The 17,379-nt window shown below is 40.0% G+C and overlaps 1 protein-coding gene and 1 long non-coding RNA gene across 4 annotated transcripts in view; one reads left to right on the forward strand and one right to left on the reverse strand.

Moving 5' to 3' along the window:
- LOC306667423 (uncharacterized protein) overlaps nt 1–17,379 on the reverse strand; it is a gene marked incomplete at its 5' end in the record, with an annotated part of 62,494 nt that overhangs the window by 30,366 nt on the left and 14,749 nt on the right. Inside the window, one exon of one of the 3 annotated variants that reach the window (XM_079150042.1) lies at nt 14,300–14,482. The exons of the other annotated variants lie outside the window; for them this stretch is intronic. Of the gene's footprint in view, nt 1–14,299; nt 14,483–17,379 lie in introns of those variants that run through there. 3 annotated transcript variants of the gene reach the window in all.
- LOC306667431 lies at nt 2,497–8,107 on the forward strand. The gene is made up of 3 exons (XR_013765544.1): nt 2,497–2,655; nt 4,037–4,107; nt 5,440–8,107. It is a non-coding gene; the product is annotated as an uncharacterized lncRNA (long non-coding RNA).

The raw sequence follows: 17,379 nt of genomic DNA on the forward strand, positions 1-17,379 counted from the left end.
TTATTTGTTTCCTTTTCTATGTTTCTATGCACTTTATCTGCTTTAAGTTTTAAACCTAGGAACTGAAATACTAAGAATGACCTACAAACCATATAGGGCTAGGTAATAGTTTCCTGGTGTAAAGTGAAACTCTGAAAAGTCAACCGAAGTCCTACATGGTCCCCTCTCCATGGGTAGGTAAGCTTTGAAACTAGGAATATGAATGACTGAGATAACTGGTCCTTTGTTCTTCATCTGAGACAAAAAGTTTCAGGTTCTTGTCTTTCTGAGTATCTTCAAAAACTTTCATTCTTGCTGCACACGGCTTCATATACTTGTAATCCCAGTGTCTTGGGAGGCTGAGGCAGGAGGATCACATGTTTGAGGCCAGCCTCAGCAACATAGTGGGACCCTGTCTCAAAATAGAAAATAAAAAAAGAACTAGGGTGGTATCTCAGTGGTCAAGTACCCTGGGTTCAATCCCCTGTACCAAAACAAAAAAACAAAAAGAAAGCAAAACAACAACAAAAATCCCAACCAACCAAATAGCAACAAAACCCCTTCCTTTCCCTATTTCCCAGGAAAGTCAGTCTGGTAAGAGTTAGGGGTGTGGACCTTTGAGGTATATCGTCTCATCTAGATCTTAGTTCTGCTTCTTCCCATCTGCATAATCCAGGGCAAGTTACTTAACCTCTCTTGAGCTCAGTTTCCTTATCTGTAAAATGGGAATTATAAAGCACCTACTTCCTAGGGTTTATGTGTAGTAAATAAATTTAGTACACAGAGAAGTCTTTGGTGTGTAGTAAGTGCTTGATTAAAGTTGCTCTTTTTTTTTTTTTTTTTTTTTTTTTTTGGTACCAGGGATTGAACCCATGGGCACTTAACCACTAACTCACATCCCCAGTCCTTTTTTATATTATATTTTAGAACAGGGTCTTCCTAAGTTGTTTAGGGCCTTGCCAAGTTGCTAAGGCTCACTTTGAAACTGTGATTCTCCCGCCTCAGCCTCCCAGGCTGCTGGGATTACAGGTGTGCACCACAGCACTGGCTAAAAGTTACTCTTCTTATCATGAAATTGATTTGTCTTGCGGTGTAAATTAGATCACAATTATGTGACTACATTTACAAACATCTTTCAGGATTCTAGAGTGGTGAATGGATTCAGAAGGCCCTGGTCCCTGGCAAAGATGGGTGGTAGTAATAATTTGTTCCTTATAGGAAATATTTATTATCCTTGCAGTTAGGACTCCTTTACTGGTTCACATCAAAGATTAGAATACAGAGGCGACCAAGTGCAGTGGTGCTCATCTGTAATCCCAATTACTCAGGAGGTGGAGTCCTGGCCCTACACTAACTAGCTGTGTGATATGGAAAAATTCTCTTGTCTTCTCTGAGCTTTAGTTCTCAACAGTAAAACAGAAGTCTTGGACCAGAACCTTGTGGTTTGAGGCTTCCTAGATCACAGGGAAATCTGCACACACCTTGGAAAGCAAAGTCAGTTGAAGTATAGAAGCATGAATCAATTTTCTAATTCCTTGTATCCAAAGCCTGAACCCAAAGCCAAGGCCTGCAGAAAGGTAGCAAGCTGAGATTCTGTACAGTCCCTGAGGGTTACACTCATTAACAAACATACTCTGTGCACGTGGGGGGGCACGGGGGGGAGAATGTGGAGACAAAGTGAATATTGAGAACCCTTGGCTGAGTGATTATCAGTATTTACTTGGTATCAGAAAGATCTAGGTTCAAATTATAGCTGTGCTATTTACTCTTTGATGGCCTTGAAGAAGTCCTTGACATCTTCCAGCCTCGGTTTCTCCACCCATTGTAGTCATAATTAAATGAATTTAAGTCCATCAAGTCCCCAGGACAGTTCCGAAAAGTTAAGTTTTTTTTTTTTTTTTTTTTTTTTGCGGTGCTGGGGGTCTAACCCAGGGCCTCATGCTTGCAAGGCAAGCACTTTACCAACTGAAATATCTCCCCAGCTTTAAGTCTTTTTTGTTGTTGTTGTTTCTTGCTGTACTGGGCATTGAACTCTGGGCCACTTACTACTGAGATATTTACCTCCAGGCCTTTTTATTTTTTATTTTGGGACAGGGTCTTGCTAAAGTACTGAGGCTGGCCTCAAATTTACTATCCTCCTGCCACAGCCTCCTGAATCCTTGGGATTACAGGCATGTGCCACCTCTCTGAACCACACTAGGCTCTGAATTATCATTAATTACTACTATCATCAACATTCTAGCAGCATCTGCTGATGGGAAAAGAGGATACAGGATCAGGTGTGTGTGTGTGGGGGTCAGAGTAAGGAGACTAAACCCAGCAGGTTAGACTGGCTCTGGGAAAGATAACCAAGTGGGTTGAGTAGATAAGCCAAAATAGGATCTGGTTTATGATTAGTATTTTCAGGGAGCAAATTAAGAAGCAGGGGCCTGGGGAGATAGCTCAGTCAGTAGAGTGCTTGCCTTGTAAGCACAAGGCCCTGGGTTCAATCCCCAGCACCAAAAAACAAAAAAGAAGCAGGAATGACTGTGGGAGTCCAAATGCCGGAATAAAGTCATTAAGTGGCTCTTGAGCAGTTGACTTATTCTCAGCAGAGTCCCAGGCAGTGGATCTGTGGAAGGACAGAAAGGAATGTGCGGAACTGGTGAAGAGCAAGATATTGTAATTGAACCCCAGGTAAGGAGCAGGGCTCCAGTCCTCACTAGGAAAACTTAGGCGCAAGGACCATTTAATTAACTAGGTCACTGCAGGACGGAAGGTGGAATGGAAGAAAAAGGAGTAAAAGCTGTGATGAGGGAGACCTCACAGGTTTTCAGAGCTTTGCTGTGCCCAGTAGATAATTACCAGGCTGGTAGGGCTGAGCCTCCTGTCTTAAACAGAGCAGTCATGGCCACCGGGGACTCAGAATGTGTGCTGTCCTGTGCCAAATCACAGCTCCTAACAATATGATAATCTGGTGTTCGGGGAGGCGAGATTGGTCAGTACATGGCAATCCGAGGCAGACAGGCACATGGAGAAAATTTCTCAACAGTGACAAGAGCCTGTACTTGGAAGAAAAAGACTTTTCTTATCTGCTTAGGATGCATATGTAGTTTGTTCTTGGAAAAGAGAGCACCTAGTTTTATTCCAGCTGTCTCCTCAGTTTTATAACAACTGCAGAAGCAAAGTGTAATGGAAAGGTTGGAGTGTTAGAGTAAATAAAATTACTTGGCCTGCAGATCTTGTGGAATTTCCCCAAATAGTTTGCCAAATATGAAATACTCTGGGCTCAAATTGGGATTTTTTTTCCCCCCTGCTTCTTTTAATTTAGATAAAACCCTGAATACTTGAACCCTGTTATAAATTGTTATCAGCAGTCATCTGAAAGTTTATGTTTCAGATTTCCTATCATGTTTTTCTCACTCATTTGGAGACATACAACACTCATATGAGAAAAAATGAATAAATGAAGACAAGGGATGTATGGCAGTTTTCCTAAATTTTATAGAGATTCTTTTACCTGCTCATGAGATTTTGATTTATCAGCTTTGGGGAGTATAACTTAAAATATGTATTGCTCCCTTTTTAAAGTTGTTGATGGACCTTTATTTTACTTATTTATTTATTTATATGCAGTGCTGAGAATCAAACCCAGTGCCTAACACATACCAGGCAAGCACTCTACAACTGAGCCACAACCCCAGCCCCCTTTTTTAAATCTTACTGGGTTTTTTGTCTGTGTCACCTTTGAGTCAAGGATCTATAAAAGGTCATCCAGCTTTAGTTGTGTCATAAAATTTGATCTACACCTCAACTTCGAAACAAGTTCCCTAAAGGAATTAGCTCTATCTCCTTGTTAATGAAATTATTGACAGCAGCAATGACTATTTTTTAATTTTTTCTAATAGGAAATTTTTCTAAGAAGCCTCTGATTTGGAAATGGGGGAAGCTGGCACATAACTTTATGGGGTGAAATCCTTTCAGTACAGATTACAGATTTGGTTTTTGTTGTGGTTTGTTTTTTAAGCATTCATAGTCACCATCCAATGATTTTTTTTTTTTTTTTTTAATTTATTAGGCAGGCACTGGACCGCATCCCTATAATCCCAACTACATGGAAGGCCGAGGCAGGAGGATCTCAAGTCGGAAGTTAGTCTAGGCATCAAAGTAAAAAATAAAAAGGGCGGAGGGTATAGCTCAATGGTAAAGCACTGCTGGTTTCAGTATAATAAAAAAAAAAAAAAAATTATTATACTTCTGATAGTATAACTATATCTGAAATATCTTCCAACTCTCCTGGCACAAAAGTTTCAACCTAGGCACAAGATCTGAGAAGTTGGAACTAATGATTATTCCTTTTCAGATTTTATCAAAGCCTGTTAGAAAAACATTCGCCATTAGATTGTTATTTATGGAAGGCATCAAGTTTTATATTAGTAAGCAGAATCTGTATTTTTATTCAGTGGTATATAGATTTAATTTCTTTAGCTATTAATGGAATATGAAATGTTCTCAGTAGTTATTTTGACTTCAAGTTGGCTTTCTATCTTCATGACCTTTATTAGACTTAACTGGGCTACAAGAAGATTCCCTGATGGCCCTGATACATTGGTTCCACATTCTCTCAGTCAGAAGCCTTTATAAGGGTCTATTATATTGGCAAATCAAAATATGATTACTTAAAGCCTTGTTAACTTCTTGGTCTCAACATTTTTATTGGTCTTACCTTTAGACTTTGTCATTATAAACAGATTCCATTTTGGTTCTATTTCAAATAATTTTAGTTAGGAAGTAAATATTGGTAGATTCATTATTGGTTGTTAAGTTCTATTTGCAGATAACTAAAAAATGAACAAGAAAGAAACTTTTTCTTTAAATTTAATTTAAAGAAATTGGATCTTAGTTTGGCATGGTGGCACATGTGACTTGGGAGGCTGGGGCAGGAGGATTGTAAATTTGAGGCCAATCTTAGCAACTTTTTGAGACCCTGTTTCAAAATTTAAAATAGGAAAAAAGGGCTGGGGATATAGCTCAGTGGCAGCGGGCCTCTGGGTTTAATCCCTAGTACTGGGAGACAGAAAACAAAAAAAGGCATCTTGCTATGTTGCCCAGGCTTCCCCAGTTTCTGGGCTCAAGTGATTTTCCTGTCTTAGCTTCAGGAGTAGCTGAAACTAACCAAATAATTTTGTTTTTCCATTTGAAGAGTAAACCTAGATTGTCTTGAGTTGTCATAAAAACACATTTAAAATAGCATTTCCAGACCAATGATGAGTATGTCATGAACCAGGGATGATTATTGATTGATTCTGTGCTCCTGAGGCCTATTTAAGAAAGAGCATATACACTCACATTGTAAGGGGGAAGAATCCTAAATTGTGTGGACATATTGTGTGCATTACTGTGTGTACATAGCAGTCATGAAGAACTATTTTTTTTTCATTGTGATATATTATTTTTAATTATTTTTTTTTGTTTTTACAGACTGCATTTTGATTCTGAAGTACTATTTTGGACACCTCAAATGTGAGAAACTTCTAAAGCAAGGGATCATATCAGAGATGCCAAAGACAGGGAAATGGGAAGAAAAAAGTGAACTGAAAAAACCCGACGGTATTATTTCTTTCTGTTCAGTGTTGATAAAAATGGTAAAAAGAGGGTTTTATTACATATAACTAAAAAGAACCAATTAAAGTGTGGAAAAAAACTGTTCCTTTGCATAGTCAAATGATAGGCAGGGGAATATAATGTCACCAGAAATTACTATAGCAGATTTCAATAAAGGACTACAGAACAATGAAGCCTTGTTAATCCCATACTGGGTTATTCAAATAGTGTGTAATTCAAAGCAATTGCTGCTCCCCAGGCAGGAATTTACAATTGCCACATTTGAAGGGAGGATAATGTGTCATTCCAAGGGGAAACCAGGTCTGGAAAGGGCCTCATGGTTGGAGAACCTCATGTGTCCTAAAACAGCTCTGAAGCAGGCCAAGTAAAACAAAGTGACTGAGAACCGCCCTGTGAAGTCAGTCAGCTTCACACTCATCTGTATTTCCCTTGCTCTCTCCTGCCTTTTTGTTGAATGACAAAATGTTCCCAAAGCAAGGAGCAAGAGGGAAAGGCAGATAAATTTAAGAACTGGATAAGTTATCAAGTGGAAAGTGGATCTTTTGCTTCCTGGTAAGGGCATACAAGTTTGCTCATGAGAACTTCATCATACATGTATGGACTGTGTGTATAATTAATTAATAACGATAATGAACACAGAGAATCCTCCCTGGGCATGAAAACACTGGCCTAAAGTCAAACATGAGTCAACTCTTGCAAGAAGAGGCTTGAATCATAATGCATTTGGAACAATCTTGGTCAACGATTCTTCAGAGAACAATTCTTCAGTTTTATGTTGTCATTTTCATTAAATTACATGTGAATGGCTTATAATTCCATGAGTCTTTTTTTTTTTTTTTTAATATGTGGTGCTGAGGAGCGAACCCAGTGCCTCGCATGTGCTAGGCAAGCACTCTACCACCGAGCTACAACCCCAGCCCCTCCATGAGATTTTTTAAAAACTAGCTTCGATTTCAATGACTGATCAATCTATGCTTCCAGGAACATCAAGCTGTGTCAGTCTCCCAACAACATTCTGTGAGGTCATGTTAAAGTGCTCGTTCCTGTAGACTAGTTATTTAGGTAAAAAACAAAATTTAATTAAAAGAGAGAGAGAAAACAACAACAAACTTTGAGAGTGAAGTCCTATGTAGAACCCACCCTTAAACGGGGCAGGCTATTTTTGACCAGAAACTGTTAAGATGCTTAGTAAATAAGAAAGAGCCTTAGTTGAGACAAATGATTCTTTTAGGATTCTGAGCTGCTGTAATATGTTATAGCAGCTTGGAGCATTAAAAGGCTGTTATGGAGCCAGGCACAGTGGTACACACCTGTAACCCAGCAACTCCAGAGGCTGACGCGGGAGGATCATAAGTTCAGGGACAGCCCAGACAACTTGGCGAGACCCAGTATCAAAATGAAAAATAGAGGGCTGGGGAGATAGCTCGGTCGGTAGAGTGCTTGCCTTGCAAGCACAAGGCCCTGGGTTCGATCCCCAGCATCGCAAAAAAAAAAAAAAAAAAAAAAAAAAAAGAAAAAAAAAAGAAAAAGAAAAAAGGCTGGGCTGTAGTTCAGTGGTAGAGAACCCCTGGGTTCAGTCCCCAGTATCCACTTCCCACAACCCCTAAAGGCTGCTAGGGAAGAGGCATTTATTGTTTACCAAATACTTATCTATCCAGCCCCATTTCTTTTTATAATCACTGAGAGACTGTTACTTCCAGGTTGAAGCACAGAAGAGCAGGTGTGAATTCTCTGTGTATTTTCTTCTTCTATTGCCAGGATGGTGGAGGCCATAGGCTGTAGTAAAACAGCTTCAAATGCCAGACATTGTCATCCAAGGCTCTTGAATAGAATTCCCTTATCTCCACCTCCTACTCCACCACCAACTCTGTTGGTTATATAAGGAAAGCAAGACATAAGCTTCATGTGTTGAACAATCCTGGGGTTCATTTGTAGGCCAATACAGCAGCTTTTCTGCTTTTTGTTTTGTTTTGTAAAAACTTAATTCCATCTGGATAAAGCCTGAGCAAGCTGAGTAACACAGTCCTTGAGTGAGCCACTGAGGCTTTGCTGGGTTACTTTACCAGGTTGTTCCAAATGCTTTTCCGCTCCCCCAGTTGTACCTGTTCCTTCAGGCAGTGGTGGCTGAGGAGTGAGGAGGAACCCTACTCAGTTGGGGTTGTTCAGCTGATGGTTTCTCTTCCTATTCACCAACCTCCTCTTGGGATTTTAGGCTTGCTAAATACACAGTACACATTAGCAAATTATTCATTGTGGTTTTCATTTGAGAGAGCTAGTTTCCGCTCCTAAGAAGGCTCTTAACAAAACAGGAAGTTTTTCTTGGATGTAGAAATGAAACCCTGCCTTTTGACACTAGTTTTTTACCAATTTCTGCAAATCTGTTTTCCTATTTTCCTCTCAGAGGGTGGAGCAAATAGAACAGATTAGATAAAACCAGGAAACACTGATTGGTATTAAGTAGTTAGGGCTGACAGAGCTGGGCAGCCAGTGCAGGGTAAAATGGCAGCGTACCCATGCCAGAACACATCCTGGCAGACTGCTTTGACCTCACCCACCTCCACCCAACTCTGTCTTTGACCCCGGGGAAGAGGTACAAAGGAAGACCTCGAGCTGGGACTGTAGCTCAGAGGTATTGTGCCTGCAGGAGGCCCTAAATTCAATCCCTATTATCCCCTGCCCCTCCCCCACAAAAAGAATTCTATGGGCAGTGGTCAGCCCTTTATTTTTCTTCTTCTTTTTTAGTACTGGGGTTTGAACCAAGGCTATTTTACCTCTGTGCTTTATCCCCAGTTCTTTTTATTTTTTGAGTCAGTCTCACTAAGTCCTCAGGTTGTCCTCAAACTTTCGATGCTCTTGCTTCAGCCTCCAGAGTCGCTGGGATTACAGCTGGCAGCCCTCCTTGCCAGTAGCCCTTCATGAATGTATCACAGCTGACATTTCTCAGAACATTTTGGTGTGTCCTTTCTTCTCCATGGGGGTAGGGAACGTGTATGTCTTGTTCTCAATTCTGGCCACATGGTGCCCAAGAGTACTTGAAGGGATATAGGAAGGCATAATTGATTTCATAGTTATCTAAAAGTGGGGATGGGGATTGTAAACACCAAACACAAATGATTTTTCAGCTGGGCATGGTGGCACACAATGCAGTAGTCCTATCCCTCCTCCCCACTATAGTAATTTCCATTTTATAGATGGGAAAATGGAAACATTAAGAATTTTAGTTACTGGCCTGGCACTGTGACAATGCTGCAGCAGGAGGATCACAAATTTGGGGCCAGCCTCAGCAATTGAGTGTGACTCTCAGCAACTCAGCTAGACCCTGTCTCAAAATAAAAAGGGTAGGTATGTAGCCAAATGGTAAAGCTCCCTGGGTTCAATCCCCAGTACCATAAATAAGTTTAAAAATTTTTTTAGTTATTTGTTCAGGTCACACTATAGTCAGTTAAAATGTGAACTAAAATCCAAATCTCTCAATTTCTATTTTCTTTCAATTGTATGACAGGTTAAAGTCTTTTCCCTACCCTACCTAACACACAATATTATAGGCCATATACTATCATTTAATGTAAATCACTACTGGGAGATTTTATGTTATGGATATATGCATTTTTATTAGGAAAGACATCAGAATCTTAAGATCATTATCAGCAGGTGATGGAGTCTCATGATGGCAATTCTTAAGTTCTTAGTGATTCATATTGTCTGCTAACCAAAAATAATAAATGGTATAAATATGCCTCTAGTTTTTATCACTTTATTTCTTTCTACCATATCTGCAGTACTGGGGATTGAATCCAGGACCTCCCACAGGCTAGGCAAGCACTCTACCACTGAGGTACAACTCCAACCCCTTTAAAATTTCGAGGCAGGTTTTCATTAAGTTAGGCAGGTTAGCTTCAAACTTGCAATTCTCCTGCATCCTGAATAGCTGGGATTATAGGTGTGTATCACTAATGCCTGGCTAACATTGTTTTTACATAATAAATTCAGTAGGCTTCTAGCGCAGTACTTTGAATTATTAATCAGGTACGTTTGGAGCGGTAAACCACAGGACAGGAACTGTGGCAGAGACTGCTCTTCTTCAATCTGCACTCTTTTTTTTCTTTCTGTGATGGGGTATTGCTATATTGCTCGTCTGGTCTCTCAATGTAGAGAACTCAAGGCCACATGTGCCACATAATAGCTTTTTTTTTTTTTTTCCCCCCTGTGGGGCAAGGTACTGGGAATTTAAACTCAGGGGTACTTTACCACTGAGCCCCCCAGCCCTTTTTATTTTTTATTTTTTTATTATTTATTTATTTATTTTGATTCTTCAGCTAAAACAGCAGAAGGGATGATTTATTGTATTCACGTTACACTGGCCACAAGTGAGAAATGAATTAGTCCAGAATGCCAAAGGTCTCGGGTTAAGGACCAACATGGGCTGTTATGAGCGAGGTGGATCTTCTCTTAGTAGTGGTCTTGGTGATGGGATGATGATATAAGTTCTAAATCCACTGAGACAAAATCTGTGGACAGTAGCAGGCAGTCCAACAACTTGTACCAACGTCCCCGGCCTCTAGCATTCCTTACTTCTACTCCTTTGGCCTCCACGGTGCACAAACTAGTTTACTTGGACCTCTGCCTCATCTTTCTTTTTTTGCGCTTCAGCCTGCGCATTTGCTTCTTCCTCCACTTGGCTCTCATGGTGCAGAGGCTTCCAAAATGATGGCGCTAAGGCCGAGAGAGCCTTATTTTTTATTTTGACACACGTCTTGCTAAGTTGCTTAGGGCCTTGCTAAATTGTTGAGGCCCTGCCTCAGCCTCCCAAGTTGCTGGGATTACAGGCATGTGCCACTGTGCCAAGGCATAGAATGAATGCTAGATATACTTCATGGTTTTGAGAATTTCCTCACAATTTCTGAGGTCATTCTCTAATTCCATGGTCAAGATATTTGATATTCATTTTCCCTATTTTTCACGACTGTAATCCCAGTAACTCCAGAGGCTGAGGCAGGAGAGTCACACATTAGAGGCAAGCCTGGGTCACTTGGTGAGATCCTGTCTCAAAGCAAAAAATGAAAAGGACTGGGGATTTTGCTCACTGGTAGAGCATCTCTGGGTTCAATCCCCAGTACCACAGACACACAAAATAATTAATTAAAAAAGTAAATTAAAAAAAAAGAATCTGGTTGTTTTCTATTTTTCAAATGAAGAATCTGAAAAGTTGCAAAGCAGTGTCAGGATTTAAACCGTCCTCTATCTAAAGCCAGAGCCCATTTTGTTTCCAAGATTCAGTAAGCGGAGTTGGTTGAGGCTGGAAAAATCATTTGACAGCATTCCAGGACAGTCAACATCTTCAATGAGTAGCTTTATTATTGGCTGTAAACAGCTGTAAATTTCCAGAACCACTGGGCACCACCCATATTAAAATGTTAATTACTAACATGTCTCATAATGCCAAATGCAAATGAAAGGTGAGTTAAAGTTCCAGTGTAATTCTGTCTTTGGCTCTCCCCCTGTAACACAGATAATTGAAAACTGAGATTTAACTTTTCCTAAATGACACTTGGTCAGAGCTTTCAAATTTGACCCTTTGTCATTTCGTGAAACTTCTAATTATGGAGAAACCATCAATGGTTGATGCTACTATGCTTTAAAACCACTTTTAAAATGTGAAACCTGTTCTGAAGGAGAAACTGAGGCTTTTCTAGGCCAAGTTTTGCTGAAACTGTTACAGAAGACACATGGCAACTCTCTAGTTCTGCTCTCCTCTTTCTAAAAGTCCCAGATACCCTAGCTTATGGTGAGGTGCCTTTCCACAACAGCAGATTTCAAAAAAAAAAAAAAAATTCAAAATCCTGATCCGATGAAAGAGGTTCATTTGTTTGAAGTGGCTGCCTCTCCACTCTTCAGTAGTCTCCTCCCCCACACTGCATGTCTGTGCCTTTGATTTATGACCTTCCCACCCACACAAGCCTTGGTTCTGGAATCCTTCAAAGAGGTTAAGGTGTAAACCAGGAGGAAGCTTTTAATGACAGGAACTGGTTAGGGTAGAGGGTGGGGGTCCGGAGCTCTGGAGAGTCAAGAGGAAAAGCAATGAAAGATCACGTGCTTGCCACAGGGAATGAGCACATAGATAGGGAAGGTCTTTGCTGATTAAAGGACTGGTGAATGTGGTTTTGCCAATCCAGACAGAGCTTTTGGGTTTGTAGCAGTTTCCAGCAGGAAAGCTCACGGCCCGATGTAACCAGGATGGCCAGCATGTGAGCCTTCCCTCCCGCTTTGTCCAAATTTCTTTATATGCTTGCACAGTCAGATCTCTGTGTTCCCAGCTCTAAGACTTGGGATTTGCTGTTATCCCCTGGAGGGTAAATAATAGCAGCTGCGGTCTTCTGCCAGAAAGAACTTGCTCCCCAGCTTGGAGACTCAGTTAATGACAAAGGCAAAAGGCTTTCTAGAGAACATCAGATACCAACCTTTGATAACTGAGACACCAAAGAAATGTGAGCTATCGCAATTTTAATAATTATCATTATAGCAGGGACAGATAGGTGGGCTTTCTTTAAAAAGAAGGCTTAAAACTGATGGCTTTGTGCCTGAAAGGAGTGCCGAGATTCTCCTTGAATACACTTGTGAAAAAGTGCTTAACTCAAAAGTTCTTCCTTTGGAAAGTTTCTGATGGAGCATTTAAGTTTTAGGTTTGAGAGGCAGCTTCAGGTTTAATTATGACTGTCAGTTATTATCAGCGTCAGCACAGCTTTCTCTGGAAAAACAGGGATAATCCCTTCCCCTTATTGGACATGTTTCTGAAGTATGCAAAATGCTGAGTATAGTGTCAAGACCTTAATAAAAGGTTAGCTGGTAGCTGTTCATGAGAAAATTAATCTGGTTTAGTTCTGAAGCAATAAAAGGAGACAAAAGTGATAGAAACATAAACATGGGGACATTTAGACTAGAGGGACTCAAGCGTCAGAAGTAACTAATGCTTTTCTAAGGTAACTGGGCTTCTTGGGGAACCCAAGCATTGTGGCCAAACAATGCTAGAAATGGGTGAAATCGGATGGGTACAGGATTCTGGGACCCGTGATTCTTATTGACTTGTAGATTGTAATTCATTTGTGTTATATAGTCAATTATGCCGCTTTTAGTCTTGCACATTGATAACATAGATCTTTTAGTGCAAAATCCTCTGGGCTAAAACAAAGAATTAAAATATTCAAATTTTATGCTATTTTTTACCATTTATCTTCTTAGATCTTGAATATTAAAATATTGAGAGCGCACAATTATATGCACTGGGAAGGATAGATGGAAATTTAACATGATCCCTGGCTTCAGAATTGGCATGAATTGAGTCAGTAAGATGGGACGAGATTAGCGCTATATCTAGGCTTTTATTCTTTACTTTCTGGTACTCTTTAATGCTCCTTACATTCCCCATTAGATTATGATTAGGATACTGGAGCCAAGATGAGTTTACTTGGCTTCAATCATGGGTAGAATTGACTGGATCTATTTATATTCGGAAAAAGTCAGGGGTTGGGGTTAGAGCACTTGTCTAGCATAACCAGGACTCTGGTTTCCATTGCATAACCAGGACTCTGGTTCCATTCTCAGCAACCCCCAAGAAAAAGTTTGCATTTATTGAGCCCCTACTATGTGCCAGGCATCCACATTACAGGCATTAGCTCACTTAAGTCTTCAGAGGAACTCTGGTACTTAGGATTATATCAGGCTCATTTTACAGATGAGAAAAATTGCAGCCTAGTGCATCTCTTGGTTAAGAAAAAGTAGGTGTAGGCAGGGGTAGGTCTCTTTGACTATAAGGAAAAGCAGAAAAACAAATCACAGTGGAAAGGTGGAATGAAGTTTACATTTTTTCCCTACCAGCTTAGCAAAGATAAGCTATGCTTTTGTAATTCAAAAATAATGCACTAGAGGGCGCTGAATATACAAAATGTAATAATATGTTTTGATAATGCAGTTCCCATAATGGTGCAAGAAATACAATCAATAATGGATTTGAACCAAAAGGCCCTCCCCCAAGTGTATAGTTTATGCAAACTGAGAAGCTACATTAATCTCAGTTAAAAAAAAAAAAAAAAGGGAAAAGAAAAACAAAACCTTATATGCTTTATATTGAGCAATTCATAATTTGTCTGATAGTGACTGCTTTTCAAACTTTCCTTCACCTAGGTGTTTTCTTTGATCTGGAAAGGGTAGGGTAACCAGGATGAAAATAAATTTTAAATATTCCACTGAGACATTTTGTTTTATCTTATAAAATTTATTTTAGCAAAGTAAAACATGTATTCTTTTAAAAAAGAAACAGATTCAAATGCAAGAGAAAATGGAAAGGAACAAGAAAAGACCTTATCCTCAAACTCAAATTCCAAAGACAACATCTTTTTAGAGGTAAGACCATTTTCTAAATGTTTCTATTTATTTATTTAACAAACTGACATTGTTTTCCTCTATGAAAATTGATGGTTAACAGAATACCTTTTCCTTTTTTAAAAATTTTGTTCTAATTGGTCATACATGACACAGTATAATGCATTTTGACACACTGTACACAAATGGAGCATAACTTCTCTTTCCTCTGGCTGTACATGATGCTGAGTCACATCAGTAGTGTAATCATACATGTACATAGGGTAATAATGTCTGTCTCATTCTATCCTCTTTCCCATCCCCACCGCCTCCTAGAACACCCATTTATTTTTAACAAAGATTTATAAAACAACTTTTATTGTTTCCATTATTACAAAGTAATAACATTATTGCTGCAGAATGTATTAAAAACAAATAAAAAGAAGTAATAAAACTCTTTTTTATCAGTAGGGTCTAGTGGCATGTTTGTAATGTCAGTTGCTGGGAGGCGGAAGTTGGAGAGGATTGTGAGGTAGAGGCCAGTCTGGGAAAACAAGAAAGACACCCCATCTCAACAGAAAAACAATGACAAAATCTTCATTATTCCAACAGTTCTCAATATCCAGAGGAAATTATTTATATTTTTGGTACTGAGGATTTAACCCAGGGATATTTTACCACCAAGTTACATTCCCAGCCCTTTTTGAGACAGTCTCACCAAGATGCTTAGGGCTTTGCTAAGTTGCTGATGCTGGCCTTGAACTTGTCATCCTCCGGAGCTGCAGGGATTACAGGTGTGCACGACAACACCCAGCCAGAGGAAATTATTTTTTTGTTGTACATACAATTTTTTCTTATAACAATGAGATTACCTTGTACGTATTATTTTTTCAAACCATGCATGGTATCCATCTTTCTACATCATTAAATTTTTTTTTTTTCTTCTTGTTCAGGGCTGGGGATTGAACCCATGGCCCCTCAAATGCCAAGGAAGTGTTCTACCACTGAGCCACACAACCCCAGCCCTCATTTCATTTTTCTTTTACAGTTTTACTGGGATGTATATAACTTCAAGTATATAAATCCTGTATAGATGAATTTTTACATTACATAGAAATATGTAACTTTACTCCATACGCCTTTCCCAATCAGTGCAGCCTCAAACCTAAATGCTCTTCTAATCTCTATCATCAGATTATATTAAATTATGTCTAAACTTCATGAGCTTTTCCATTTAACCTCAAAAAGATGAGTTAAAAGTACAAGGAAACTCCAGCTCTTCAACTGGTGTGGGAATCCAATAATTTTACTTCACAATGTGAATTCTGGTTATTTTTTATTTTTATTTAAAAAATATTTTTGGTTGTAGATGGATACAATGCCTTTATTTTATTTATTTATATGTGGTGCTGAGGATTGAACCCAGTGCCTCACATGTGCTAGGCACATGCTCTACCACTGAGCCACAACTCCAGCCCCTTGAATTGTGGTTATTGATAGTTGTAGCTCTGCAGGGATTTGTAGAAAGCAACTGAAAACAAAATTAACAATAGTGGGAAGGGAAAAGTTCTTATTATTCCTCAATATTTCAAGACTCATGGATCATGGAATCACAAATTTGTAGTCTTTTCTTTCTTGTGAGAGATAATAACCTTCTGTATGTTTTACTCTTTATCACTTCCCTATGAATTATCACAGATAATTAACAGAACTTAAAAAATAAAACCTAGGATTTCTCTCACTTGGGGCGGGGGGGGGGGGGGGGGGGGGGGGGGCGCGGCGTGATGGGGAATGAACCCAGAGGCATATCTCTAAGCTACATCCCCAGTCCTTTTTTGTATTTTAAGACAGAATCTCACTAAGTTGCATGGGGCCTTGCTAAATTTCTGAGCAGGCCTCTAAGGATCCTCCTTGTCCAGCTTGTTTTTTTTTTTTAAAGAAAGCCCCCTGATCTGTAAGCTGCTCAGCTGGCAGCTCCAAACTCAGCTTGATGTTCAGGAAGCAATGAAAAACAAATTCAAAGGGGGAAAGAGTGGCTGCAGCATAGTAAGAGCTAGGAAACATTATGGCTTACTGTCAGGCAAAAGCCTAAAATGCAGGTGGGAAGAGGATGCACATCATCTTCATCCATTTTCCTCGTGGGGAAAAAAAAAAAACAGACAAACAGGATTATGTTACCAAACTCTGGCTTCTCCATCACCCTTAGATGATATTCATTCAGTAAAAAACCCTGGGAAAAGGGTAAGTTAGGTTGAATAAAAGGGGAAACTTCCTTAGGAACTGAGAGTCTGAAAGGCTAGGAAGTGCCAAACATACTTAAGAAATATGTACAAACACCTGCTCCTGAATTACTACTGGGAGAAGACTACAGTGATGCCCTCTTCCATGGACTCGGTGAATCAAAAGCACTTTTTGTTAAGTAATACATTGGAGAAGGGCTTAAACAATGAGATCCTGGACAAATCGCTGTAGTTTTTCCTTACTTTTCTTTCTTTGTGATGCTACGGATTGAATCCAGGCATCCTGCATGTTAAATTTAAGCTCTACCACTAAGCTATATCCCATAACCCCAGACCCCTTATTTTATTTAACGATTTTTTTGTCAGATACTGGAATATACTGTTCTAAAGGCTCTGTATGCATTCTCATTTGATCCCTCAAAGTAACCTTACAAATGAAGAATGAGGCTTAGAGAAGTTGAGCAACATTTCCAATCTTCACACAGCCGTTTCAAAGTGGTGAAGAGTTGGAATTCAAGTATTTTGGTCAGTCCGATAGCAGGGTCATTATTGCTTCTGCCTCTCCTAGCTGAGTAGTATGAAAACAGTCACTTTTTGTGCGCACGGGGGAGTGTACTGGGGATTGAAACCAGCGGTGCTTTACTTTTGAGATACAAGTTCAGCTCCTCCATCTCTCCCTCCCCCCCCAATTGAGATGGTCTAAATTGTTTAGGGCCTTGCTAGATTGCTGAGGCAGGCCCCAAACTTCGGATCCTCCTGCCTCAGTCTAGTGCGCTGCTGGGATTACAGGCGTGGGCCATCTTGCTCTGCTATTAACTTCCTTTCAGCAATAGACAGTGGACAGACTGGCCACCACAAGGTCCGGAAGATAGTGGCTGAGGCAGGGTATCAAAGAGTGAATGAACTACTTCAAAGTCAAGGAATGTTGGCGGTGACACTATTTTTTTTTTCTGGAGGGTACCGGGTGCAGAAAGGGTTAAACGAAGAAAGAGAATTAGGAAAGAACCTGAATACCGTTAAAGCCCTGAGTTCGTGAGCGGAAGTGGGCCTGAAGGAAGCTCGTATAGCGGAAGTGCGTTTCTGGCATTCCTCCAAGATAACGCTGGTGGTGGGGGAGCTCCTGCCGCAGAGCAAAGCTGAAATGCCTGGTCGGCTTTCCTTTCCTCCGACCCCAAGGACAGGATCGGATTACAGTTTACTC

This window comes from Sciurus vulgaris, assembly GCF_902686455.1.
Source record: "Sciurus vulgaris genome assembly, chromosome: 8".
Taxonomy (NCBI): Eukaryota; Metazoa; Chordata; class Mammalia; order Rodentia; family Sciuridae; genus Sciurus; species Sciurus vulgaris.